Below are 13015 nucleotides of genomic sequence, written 5' to 3' on the forward strand. Positions count from 1 at the left end.
CATCATTATATAAAAGGTATAATTCAGAGGAAGCATCCTTTTTCCATCTCTTATTTTATTCACATTCTTTAACAATGGTCTAACCTCCTCCAAACAAAGTACAATGCTCTTCATCTACCATCCCATCTAAAGTCCACCTATAAAAACCTGCACTCACAAGTACTTTGGGTTGCTTGATCCCTTTGTAAATATATTAGAATCCCTAAACTTTTGTTTTGGATATTCCCACTGTTTTTTATTGCTAAAAAACACAAACACATTTCCAAGAAGACAGCCATTTTCAAGTTCACCTTTAAGTTTATTGCCACTGTGAAAGACCAGCCCGAATACAGACAGACACCAAGGACACGCACATTTATTTTATTGTTCTTTTTCACACACAACACAGTGCCCAACTCAGTCCTTATACTTTACTTTTTTCTTTTCTTCTGCCATCTCTATTCATCTCTTTAAAAGCCTCATCTTCTTCCTCCTGACTCTGGCCCCTTGAATGGAATGTGGTGGCCTCTTTTATACTGCACCCGGAAGTGCTCCAGGTGCTCTCCGATCGCCTTCCAGTGCTGCATGCCAAGACTCCAGAGTTGTCCAGGTGCTCCCTGTCGGTGGCCACCGAGGTGGGCTGCACTCTCGTGTCCCAGGGTAGGAATTGCCCCTCTCCCGGTCCCCTGCTTCTGCAGGCCTCCCAGTAGGCATGGTCCCCGGCTGTCTATCATACCATTTTGTAGGGTATAGTTAAGTTTGCACTTGCATATCTGACCAGCATAGAACATGCAGCCACTCTCTGGCCCCATGATCAACAAGCATTACTAGTCAGCAATGGACCTTGCCTTAAAACCTCTGTTCAGAAAGCAAACTGAAAATCTCATCTCCCCACTGCAATCTCACCAACATCCAGAGAGGTCAGATACTAGAAACTGTCTTTCTCTGGTCTTTATGTGACTACAATATAATAAGTAAGTCAAACAAGAGGAGAACATTCAGTCCATCAAACTGGTTAGTTAATAACTAAGATGGTCCATGCCACATCTAGATAGATTTTTTTAAGATGTAATGACCTGTTTAATGTATTGTATATGTGATTCACTATTTCACTGATAAAATTTGGCCAGATGAACTCTATCAAGGTCTTTGAGAATTCCAAAGACCAGGAACAGGTCCTCATGTTGTCTTCTCCATTCATGACTAAAGAAACTCGATTCTGTTAACTGATGAAAATAGAACATTTTGTTTAGCATGGCTCTTTGTCCTCTTATATTATTATTTGTTTTCCTGCAATTATGAAGAAGAAGAAGAAGAACGAGGACTGACTGTGTGACTCATGTTAATATATCATTTTACCAGCAATTCTGCTTTTGACTAGTTATTAAACTAAACTGTCAGCAGAGGTTGAGGGCTGTGGAATTGGTTCACAAAACCTTCACCAACTACTCAGTTTATGGTATTAGTGGTTCCAACTCCTCTAATTGTAATTAATCTGATATATTTACTATATTGATTGAAAGCCCACCCACAATGTAAGAGTTGTAAGGCATTTCATCCCTGCCAATATGTATCATCAGGCTACTTTTTAGCACCTTAACCTGTAATTGGGCTTAAAGACTGTAGCGATGCAATTGTGGCTTTTTTATATTATTTATTAAAGAACTTTCAAACATTAAACATAAGAGAAAACTTCCAAAATTAAAAAGAGGCTATATTTTTATTAAAAGGCTAGAAGAAAAAATAGTTGAATCAAATTAGTATATTTGAAATTTAACATATTACGTTACAATTTACAGTTAGTTGGAGCTGGTACAACTTTAGCTCTGACTCCATAGTCCTGCTGAGTTTTGTGACACAGCCTGTGTTAGCTGTTTGAGCTCCTAATCAACTCTGTGATTAAAACTTCATGACTTGTGTGTGCTTTTATAGTACGTGTATGATTGCTGTGTTTCGTTAGCTGGGTGATGGCAGAAAATTGGATAAGCAGGAATCTATCTGGAACTGGGAGGATCTCACCTACTAGCCCATCCTTTTGCCTGATGTTCACTCATCAGCCCTTCCATTTATTTCTGCTGCTAGATTGTTTCTAATTATGCAGCAGTCATAGATAGAAGAGGGCCCAAAGCCTCCCATTGGTTTCCATTGCTAGGCTAATTCTCTATATTATTACAGGTTTTCTGGTGAAACAGCATGGGTTGGTGTTTTCTATAGTCAATTATCTATTAGCCATTATATTTAATTATAGTTCTTCAACATTATTTACAGTGGTTGGAGTGGGTTGGGTGCTCTGTCAGTTGCCACAATGGCTAATATGAAATATGCAGCATTTTTTTAAGAAACAACATGGTCACATTTATTTGACTTTAAATAGTTACAAATGACTGACATTTTGTGATGTAGCATTTAAAGTGGACACAGCCAGTGGACTAATTTAAAAAAAAACAAACAAACAGATGATTAAAATCTAATTTAGTAGATTTGTCTGCTTCTAACAATAGAACTTCAGTAATGGAAATTGCCCACTGGCTTTAAACATCTGCAAAATGCAAACCATGATTACCAAAATCAGTGATCCACTGAATTCCAGCATAGGTGTGATGTGGCTGTAAAATTTCCTCCTAAAGTAATGAAGCTAATTTTCACCATAATCACACCCATCCTTCACCTGCAGTGCATCCTTAATTCATCTGAGAGATTGCCCTTGTTGGACTTGCTTAAAAAACTGCAAATAAGCTGTGAGAACTAATTATCATCCTGGCAAGCAAAATTTGCTCACCGGCATATCAAATCACAAAGAGTCCATCTGGAGCTGTGCGTACCAAGAGGACAGTGTAAGTCTGCTTTAGCTGTATTATCTCAGGGCAGTGTTGCCTTAATTGAAGTCCTAAAAGATGCTTTTTCATAAACAAGTTCAACCAGGTTTTCAACAAGACATATTATACTGGGGTAAATTCTGATTTACATCTATAGATATTTACATGCATTTTTATTGTATAGTTAATGCTTTAAAATGTATATACAGAATTATTTGAAAGTGTCTCAAAAGCTGTGATATGCACAGGGATAAAAATATGCAGTATATATATATATATATATATATATATATATATATATATATATATATATATATATAAATATGAAAAAGTCAAAGAGAATCCTTCAATCTGGCCATCTATAGACAGGAAAGAGCTCTTCTCAGCAATTGTAAATATGAAAGATGTTTTCTCTTTCACGTATCGAACAAGCTCTTAGCACCCCTTATTACTGGTGCATTCTGTATCCAATGAAAGGTTAAACCCACGATGTATGTGCTCAGCCACAATCCTGAGTCAGAAGTACACAGCATAATTCCTCATAATGGAACAGATGTCAAGATGACTAGGTTTTTAGAACACTTCAAATCTTTTCAGATGCTGCAAAGCAAAGTGAAGAGGTACTTGTTGAACCGGAATGCTACAAGTGAAATACTAGACTACAATTTATTTTGCATTTGCTTTTCTTGTCTCTCTTTTTATTTAGTAATTGTCAAAACCTAATAAAGGCTTGTTTTAGTGGGAAAACAACCTTCTCAATGCCTTGAAGGGTGTGATATTTCAAGGCAAAAGTAAATAAATCACGATTACATAAAATGCTGAACAACATAATGCACCTGTAGGCTGCATAATGATCACCAATTTGGCAAATCCTTATTGCATTAAGAGGATTAAAGCTAAATAGGTTTGGAGGAAATGTAATAAATCACTTTTGATTACGTCAGCTTGAGTCAAGTGAGTTGATCTGAAGGCTGATTTTCCCTTAGATAAAATGAAAGCTATGTTGGTAGGGTGCTTTATTTATTTCATCTAATGAAAAAATGTATTGATTGAAGTGTTTTGTGTAAGCAGAGTGCGTCAGTTGTGTTTTGTTCACAGAAATGTGCTTTTTTACTTTTAGGTTATGGTGGCAAGAGTGGCAAAGTACATTCTGGTGTATCTTGTCAACCTTCACTTTTGTTATCAATTGTGAGGTTATAACCTTACCGTGTCAACAGGAAACATTTTTTTTCTTTAAAAAATGTGAAAATAAGTTTGTATTGTCCATGTTTTATTTTAAAAGTAAAAAATTCTGCTTCATCGAGTAACTTTGAGAATGGCTGAAGTTACAGTATGTTATAAAAGCAAATTGATTGTAGACTAGAGCAGATGCCATTAATATTGGTTATAGAGTGCTATGTAAATGCTACTTTTTGTTTGGCTGATTCTCTGTATTTTGTTTTTTGCTGTTTTCATGACTATTATGTCAACATTTTCATTGCTATTATTTGCCTCAATGTTTCCTGGGGCCTTCTCCTTTGTCATCTGTGCACATGCATTAATAAATCAATCTATAATTGGAATTGTTCTGCTTATAGTTAGATGGGTTTTCTGATCCATCAACATTGCCTGGAGCTATCTTTGTGGTGTTTACCTGGCACACAGCAAAGTTTGTTTTTCTTGTTTATTGTGCTCTATTCTGTTTAAGTAATGTTCCTTTCTCTTTTGGTAAAATTTCACGTTATATAGGATCTCTCTAGCCTTGTTCTTGTAGGACCAAAGAGATGAAGTAAGCCTTGATGGCTATGCTGTATCGTAGTGTTATGATTCTGCCTGCTCACAAATCTTTAATAAGTGGAAAAAAAGAAAAGAAATCAAAAACTGATAATAAACAAATCCAAATCCAAAAAAGAGTATCTTTTAACTAATGTCAGAAGGTGAAAAGCCAGGAAATGCAACCAAAAATACCAAAACTGAAGACCAAAGAACGGTAGAAAAATGCAATGTTGAAGCACCCATTGCACTGTAGGAACTTCCCAAGCAGGAGCCTGAGGTGGCCCCGTCCCCCAGGCTCAACATAAAAAACATGGGCTATGTAATTTTAAGGGTAACAAAACATACTTCATTAATAACAATTTAATATTAAATAAATAAATAGAATAACACATAATACATAGAAAAGAAAAAAAAAAGCTTTTTTCTCCTAGGTTTAGAGATTGAGATTAGTGCCTTCTTCTTTCTCAAGGCTCAAGTATTTTCAGTAAAACCTATAATCTGCAGCCAAAACCTCTTGTCATTATCTTTGCATGCTGTGGACGAGAGCCTGTCTGAGCAGTATCAGGAGAAAGACAGGGATCAACCCTGCAGGTGGAAATAGCATATTCCACGGCACTTTTAATTAAAGTAAACCTTTGTTCATAAAAACATTTATTTTCACAGTTTAATTAAAGTGAGAAGTTGTCTGATCACTAGCCACAACCACATCATCATTACTTTACATTATGCCAAGGTAATTAACATATTACATAGCATTCCATCTATCTCACAAGGAGATATTATGCTTACTTATAAGAATAACCCAAAATTGATCCAGCATTCTGGGTAATATCCATAAAAAATAGCACTCTGTGTAGTAATATGGAAAAGGTGCGTGGGCTCCCGATATCTTTGCAAAAGGACAAAGTCTTTAGAGTCCTGGTATTTCCTGTCTTGTTATATGGTTGTGAAACATGGATGCTATCCAGTGACCTAAAATGAAGACTGGACTCCTTTGGTATTGTGTCTCTTTGGAGAATCCTTGGGTACCGCTGGTTTCACTTTTTGTTGATTGAGCGGTTCGGTCCCGAATGAGGATATTACCTGCATTGTGAGGGAGCGTGGTACTATGGCCATGTGCCGTGATTCCATGAGGGTAATCCAGCTCACAGGATTCTCTTTGTTGAGGACATGAGCAGCTCAACCAGGCCAAGGGGATGCCCATGTAACACTTAGCTGTGGCAGATAGTGACAAATAGATTTATTGTTTAAATTATTCTTCATAATGTGACACCCAAAAAATTTAAGTCAGTTGTAAAACGTACATATTTTAAATAAAGTAAGATTGCTTTAGCTAACCAATAGAAAAACACCCCAAAAATATTTTTTTGAGCATATGGCATACTACCAAAGTGATCAACACATTTAGAAACAGGAGCTGCAGTGTGGCCAACAATTGATTTTCTAAATCATTACGTCCAGGCTTATTCTCTAGAGTGGACACACAAGCTTCTCTTCTTGAAATAAATAGAATATGATAAGCAGCAATTTATCTTTTAGGAACATTACTGCTCCATGACATAAGACAAAGCACCAGGAGCTGTTTCTGATTCTTGTCCATGGGAAAGCTACCTCAAGCCTGAGAGCCATTAATCAGGACTACTGAAGCCAATAAAGTGCTGTCACACTACAATTCACCTACATCACTGGATGCATTGGGGATTTAGATTTATACCTGACAACTGATCCAAAAACTTATCCACCATGCAAACACAACTGTCTTTATCAGTGATGACAAGACCATGAGTAGACTTAGTAGGATATCTTACATACTTGTTTAGTCTAGAAAAAAGGAGTGTAATGTCTTCTGGTAAAGAATGGGACCCATTGAACCTCGAAAGCACGTGGTCAGCTTTGTAGTAAAGAATCTAATGTTTCAGATGATTAAAATTGGAAATGTCTGAACCAAGGAGATTATTAAAACTTTGTCTTGATGCCGCTGATGGTCTTTTTAGTTTCTCAGCGAGTGTGCTGCAACTTTGATTGCTTCTACTGCTAATTCTGTAGGCAGTGTTAATTAAAATCCAAAATCAAAAACAATTCATGGATAATTTTAGTGCCCAAGTTGTTTGAATAAGCTTACATTTGGTAAGATGGAAAAACTTTGTCAGTGACTCTAGAAGTTCTACTTTTATCACAATCTTTGTATGGTAAATGTCCATGTCATGATCCTATCACTTTACAAAATTTCCCATGACCAAAGCATTGCCATTAACTTAATCTGATTATCACCACAAACATATTCCACACCATTTATACTGACTCTGATCATTCCCTCATGTTCCTGAGGTGTTAATTTTACATTAACTGATTACACTGCTGTATTAAAACATGGTATTTGATCTCATAATACGTATGCATTCTAGATTAATTTCTTATTAGATTTTACAAGCTTAAAATGATAGATTTACCACAAAGATATTTATTAAATAATTGGTGACTGTCAATTCTGTCTCCTGACTGGCAAATCATCTCCTCAGTACGTTAGGTATTTTAAAAGCAAACTCATAACTGAGTTGATAGTTACTCTGAACTTTTTTATAATCATTTAAAATGATTTGATGAGTCTGTAAATTCTGAATTTTAGCACAACCATGGTATTTTATAGTTTACATCTTATGGCAATCAAACAAGCAGCAAAATGTATTGGCTCAGCTCTTAACTGTTAATTAAAACTATAGCAAGGGAAAACATTATGACATGAGATGTTATCATTGATACTTGACTGTTAGTCACATCCGCAATTGTACTTCATTAATTCCATTTCATTTGAATGGTGTCTTCAGAATAAGCATTTCCATTTTAATACTTTAAGGCGTTAAAGATGATGCAGATTTTAATGAATTTATTTATATCTACACGAAGCTGCTATGTGCCCTAAACGAACTGGCATTTCTTTAAAAGTGATGTGGAACAGTGTGACATTGTTATTTCATTTGTTCCAAGAATAAACAAAACTCATTTGTAGCACCTTGATATCATTTTAAGTTCATATTCTGATGGCATTCTGCAGGGATGGAAGTGACTTTTAAACTGCTTTTATAGCTTTCAGATGCATTATACATGGATACATCAACCAACAATCTGCTTTTGTTCTTATAGTGAGTTCTGGTCACAGTGGCCTTTATAATTTATGTCAATTCAGACATAAAGTTACATATAATTTGCCTGAGTAACTTTTTACTTGCATTGACATTTGAACTCTTCTTAAATAGTGTAGCATGTAACCAAAATGAGAAAATATTCCCTCCATGGGTAACCAAGACATTTTTTGTAAATCATACTTATTACTGAAGTGTGTTAGAATCAAGAGTGTCGTTTTTATTTATGTATTTTCTCTTCAATTTAAGCAGATATTTTCCAGTTGATTGTCTAGCTTGACAACTTCATCCTTGCTATTGCAATGGAAAAGTTTATATAAGTGTTCGTTTGTTCTTCATGACTTAAGCAATTGTGTTTTTGATCTGATAAAAAGTGAAAATGATACTGTGGACTTTCCTACCTTGGGTAATTGAGACCCTTTCTTCCTTCTGAGTCAGCTAGAGGTGGTAATTTTAAAAAAGTTTGATGAAATGGGTAGCTACTGTCATGCATGTGCGCCAGAGAGTAACCTTAAGGGCTCACTTGAAGTAAGTATTACCACCCCAAGATGAGGGCACTGCCACTAACATACTTGTTTCCTTCTTCTCTCACAGTCTGGGGGAACCACCCCTTGAACCAAAAGAAGCCCCGCTTCTTCTGGTCCACAGCATATAACAGGAGAGAAGCCACAGAGTATGGCATCTCATTTTGAAGTGGACCTGGCTCTCTTATTGACAGATGTCTGTTTTTCCTTTCTGACCATCCTCATAAAAGGACTATTGTTTCTTTAAAAACCTGCACAGTGAAGTGCTTATTTTTGTTATTTTCTAGTTTGTTCTGAATTAAAAGGGGTTCTTTGCCCAGCTGGTAACCCCAAGCATTTTTTTCCTGCAAACATCATTTTGCGCCGATACACCACCCTATGCCATAGTGAAGCCTGGTGTAATGGAATGTGATGACAGAATAAACTTATAGTACCTTTACTGTGGTACTTTAGTCCATCAAGGAAAAAACAGTTTAAGGGAAAAAAGGTGTATCTGAAGTAGACAGTGTTTTATACAGAAAAGGTTAAAACAAATGCTATGAGCCTAAAAACATAGCCTTATTTTAGATTATGTCTTTCCATCCATATTTGGGTTTATCAATAGTTTGCTTTTGCACTACACGTCAAGTATGTCAACAACAATAAATGCCTTTATATAACTATCCATCTGTCCATTTTATGATGTTGATTCATTTAATTCAGGGTTGCTGGGTGTAGCATCAGGTGTATGGCAGGAATAAGCCGAGGTGAGGTTTCATATATAATTGCACTCTCTGAATTATTTATTCCTAGAAACTCTTTTACTACATTCAGCTTATTTTGTTCTGATTAAAGCACTAGGAATCCAGAAGACCTATGCAAGCCCATTTAACTCAGTTCAGATCCACTGTCTCTGAAGAATTTTCACCAGATACTTTATTTAGTGCTTTCACATTTCCCTGATACATACTGTCAGATATAACCTGTCACTAATAGAACAGTCTGGGCATCTGACTGTATGCCCAGTGTTCAGCCTTTAAAATATTCCTGCCTTTAATAATAAGTACAATTATATTATTAAGCCAATTATTTGGTCAGTGATATTTTGATACAGTAAGTTAAGAAAGTTCCTGTAACATTGCCCCGCAATATTTTTAAACCCTTTCTCTTATTACTACTCCCTTTTGTCTAACTGCTGCATGTACTCAGCATACTCCTCACTCGTCTGCGATTCTGTAAAACTGAATGAGTATACACAGAAGTAAAGCCATACACAGTGAGTTCAGATTGCAGGAACAGGAAATTAGCATTATAGTTGGGATCACAATTCAATTTTTTGTGGTTTATACAAAGTAGTAGCAGTACTATTGTCATGTGTACAATGTATGCTAAAATTCTTACTTGTGTTTCCCAGCAACATACAACAAATAATAATAAACAATGTCAAAGAAGAATGTATTAAAATACATAGCTTCTATTTATTTAAAAAAAAAGTGATGTTATATTGCTCGGTACATAATAAGTATGCAAGAGATTTGGCATAACTGAAATGGAACCATCATTCTTAAAAATTGTTCAAAGCCTGAATGCATGTAAAATGTATTATTGAAACTAAATAACAGTTTGTTTATACTGTATAGCACCTTTTCACAGTATATACCTGTTCAAGGTGTTTTACAGCACCACAAATATAGAATAACAGTTTATGTTTTTACAATTTGAGAAAGAAGCTTCATGGACTTGTTCAGGGCCACTATCCCCGTAAATATTGTTAAATCAAAACAGAAGGTTATTTGAAAGCAGCAATATAGTCTTGTGTGTATATTGTTTGGCCTCACTTTGCAAATCTTACAAATGCATATGTATTAACATGCATAATTCATAAGACTAAAGTGCTAGCAATAGCAGTGTCTTAACATGCACTCTAAATGTATTTGTGTCCCTTAACTAGCTACCAGCAGATGTTTATTTATGCTGTTTAATAGTTTTGAAGCCCCTCAGAATGTTAGTTAATCCCAATCATGAAGAAATGGTATAGGACATGTACATTAGTGGGCCACATGTTTCATTTTTTAAAGTAATCAAAACATAATAGCTTATTCAAATATGTTTAAGTTGCATACTGGGTCATCATTATGATTTTGACAGATTTTTCCTTCAGTAATTTGTTACAATATCTGTTCGTTTGTGTATATTGCCCCCTCTATATTTGGTTCCTGGTTTCTGCCTAAAGCTGTGCAGACAGATAAATGGATAAATAGTTGCATAGTGTACTTTTTTATTTTTCTCTTATATCCTACTAACTTCTTATTTGACATATCCACTTTAGTGTCACAGGATAGCTTATTGATCACCAGTCATTTGAAATTATTTTGAAATTGGTTTCACACTCAACATGTCATCATCTTATTACTGCAACATCTAAAACATTACAAAGTGGCTGTAAGAATTTACTACAACTTATTTTCTGCAAAGTTTTAACACTTAGCTATTTATTCAATGACTGCTTTCAGTTTTAGTTTTGAAAATTTTTAAAGTATAGGATGCCTTACTTGACCGATCTGCTTAAAGTCATTTACTGTATATAGTCATGCCTTAAGATCAAGTAAGAAAGTAATATTCTTGTATTTCTCTTCAAAGAAATGTCTATTTCATTGTGGTCTTCTTAGCTACGGTTAAGTTACATAGCAGTTGCTTAGTAGGTTTCTATGTGACAAAAATATAGAGGTATACTGATACAGAGTACATACTTTTTAAAGTCTAAATTAACAATATAGGTTATGTTTCTTTCTCCTTTCCCATTATGAATGCATGTTCTGATTCTTGGATCTGAGATTGAGGACTGCAAAGTGGTGGCAGTGGAAAGTGTAGTTAAGCAGCATAGGATGGTGCTCTGTAGGATGACGTTGGAGATCAAGAAGAGGAACAAAGTGAGGACAGAGCCAAAGATCAAATGGTGGAAGTTGAAAAAGGAAGACTGCAAGGTTGAGTTTAGGGAAGAGGTGAGACAAGCATTGGGTGGCAGTAAAGAGTTACCAGACAGCTGAGAAACTACAACCGATGTAGTAAGGGTGACAGCAAGAAGGGTGCCTGGCGTGACATCTGGAAAGAGGAAGGAAGAAAAGAAAACCTGGTGGTGGAATGAGGAAATACAGGAGAGTATACAGAGGAAGAGGATGGCAAAGAAGTGGGATAGTCAGAGAGATGCAGAAAGTAGGCAACAGTACAAGGAGATAAGGCACAAGGTGAAGAGAAAGGTGGTGAAGGCTAAAGAAAAGGCGTATGATGAATTGTATTATAGGTTGGACACTAAGGAGGGAGAAAAGAACTTGTACTGATTGGCTAGACAGAGGGACCGAGCTGGGAAAGATGTGCAGCAGGTTAGGGTGATAAAGGATAAAGATGGAAACATACTCACAAGCCAGGAGAGTGTGTTGAGCAGATGGAAAGAGTACTTTGAGAGGCTGATGAATGAAGAGAATGAGAGAGCGAAGAGGTTGGATGATGTGGAGATAGTGAATCAGGAAGTGCAACAGATTAGCAAGGAGGAAGTAAAGACAACTATGAAGAGAATGAAAAATGGAAAGGCTGTTGGTCCAGATGACATACCTATGGAAGCATGGAGGTGTTTAGGAGAGATGGCAGTGGTGTTTTTAACAAGATTGTTTAATGGAATTTTGAAAAGTGAGAGGATGCCTGAGGAGTGGAGAATAAGTGTACTGGTGCCAATATTTAAAAATAAGGGGGATATGTTGGATTGCAGTAACTACAGGGAAATAAAATTGATTAGCCACAGCATGAAGTTATAGGAAAGAGGTGTGGAAGCTAGGTTAAGAAGAGAGGTGATGATTAGTGAGCAGTAGTATGGTTTCATGCCAAGAAAGAGCACCACAGATGCAATGTTTTCTCTGAGCATGTTGATGGAGAAGTTTAGAGAAGGCCAGAAGATGTTGCATTGCGTCTTTGTGGACCTGGAGAAAGCATATGACAGGGTGCCTCGAGAGGAGCTGTGGTATTGTATAAGGAAGTCGGGAGTGGCAGAGAAGTATGTAACAGTTGTACAGGATATGTACGAGGGAAGTGTGACAGTGGTTAGGTCTGCAGTAGGAGTGATGGATGCATTGGAGGTGGGATTACATCAGGGATTGGCTCTGAGCCCTTTCTTATTTGCAATGATGATGGACAGGTTGACAGATGAGATTAGACAGGAGTCCCCGTGGAGATTTGCTCTAGAGAGGAGAGGAATGAAGATCAGTAGGAACAAGACAGAATACATGTGTGTAAATGAGAGTCAGTGGAATGGTGAGGATGCAGGGAGTAGAGTTGGCGAAGGTGGATGAGTATAAATACTTGGGATCAACAGTACAGAGTAATGGGGATTGTGGAAGAGAGGTGAAAAAGAAAGTTTAGGCAGTGTGGAATGAGTGGAGAAGATTGTCAGGAGTAATTTTTGACAGACGGGTATCAGCAAGAGTGAATGGGAAGGTCCACAGGATGGTAGTGAGACCAGCTATGTTATATGGGTTGAAGACGGTGGCAATGACCAGAAAGCAGGAGAAAGAGCTGGAGGTAGCAGAGTTAAAGATGTTAAGATTTGCATTGGGCATGACAAGGATGAACAGAATTAGAAATGAGTACATTAGAGGGTCAGCTCAAGTTGGACAGTTGGGAGACAAAGTCAGAGAGGCAAGATTGCATTGGCTTGGACATCTGCAGAGGAGAGATGCTGGGCATATTGGGAGAAGGATGCTAAGGATAGAGCTGCCAGGGAATATGAAAAGAGGAAAGCCTAAGCGAAGGTTTATGGATGTGGTGAGAGAGG

The 13015-nt window shown here is 36.7% G+C and overlaps 1 protein-coding gene across 1 annotated transcript in view; it reads left to right on the forward strand.

The window, feature by feature from the left end:
- gpc5a (glypican 5a) overlaps positions 1-13015 on the forward strand; it is a 992726-nt gene that overhangs the window by 906426 nt on the left and 73285 nt on the right. The window lies entirely within an intron of this gene.

Source organism: Polypterus senegalus, chromosome 2 (assembly GCF_016835505.1).
Source record: "Polypterus senegalus isolate Bchr_013 chromosome 2, ASM1683550v1, whole genome shotgun sequence".
In the NCBI taxonomy this organism is placed as follows: domain Eukaryota; kingdom Metazoa; phylum Chordata; class Cladistia; order Polypteriformes; family Polypteridae; genus Polypterus; species Polypterus senegalus.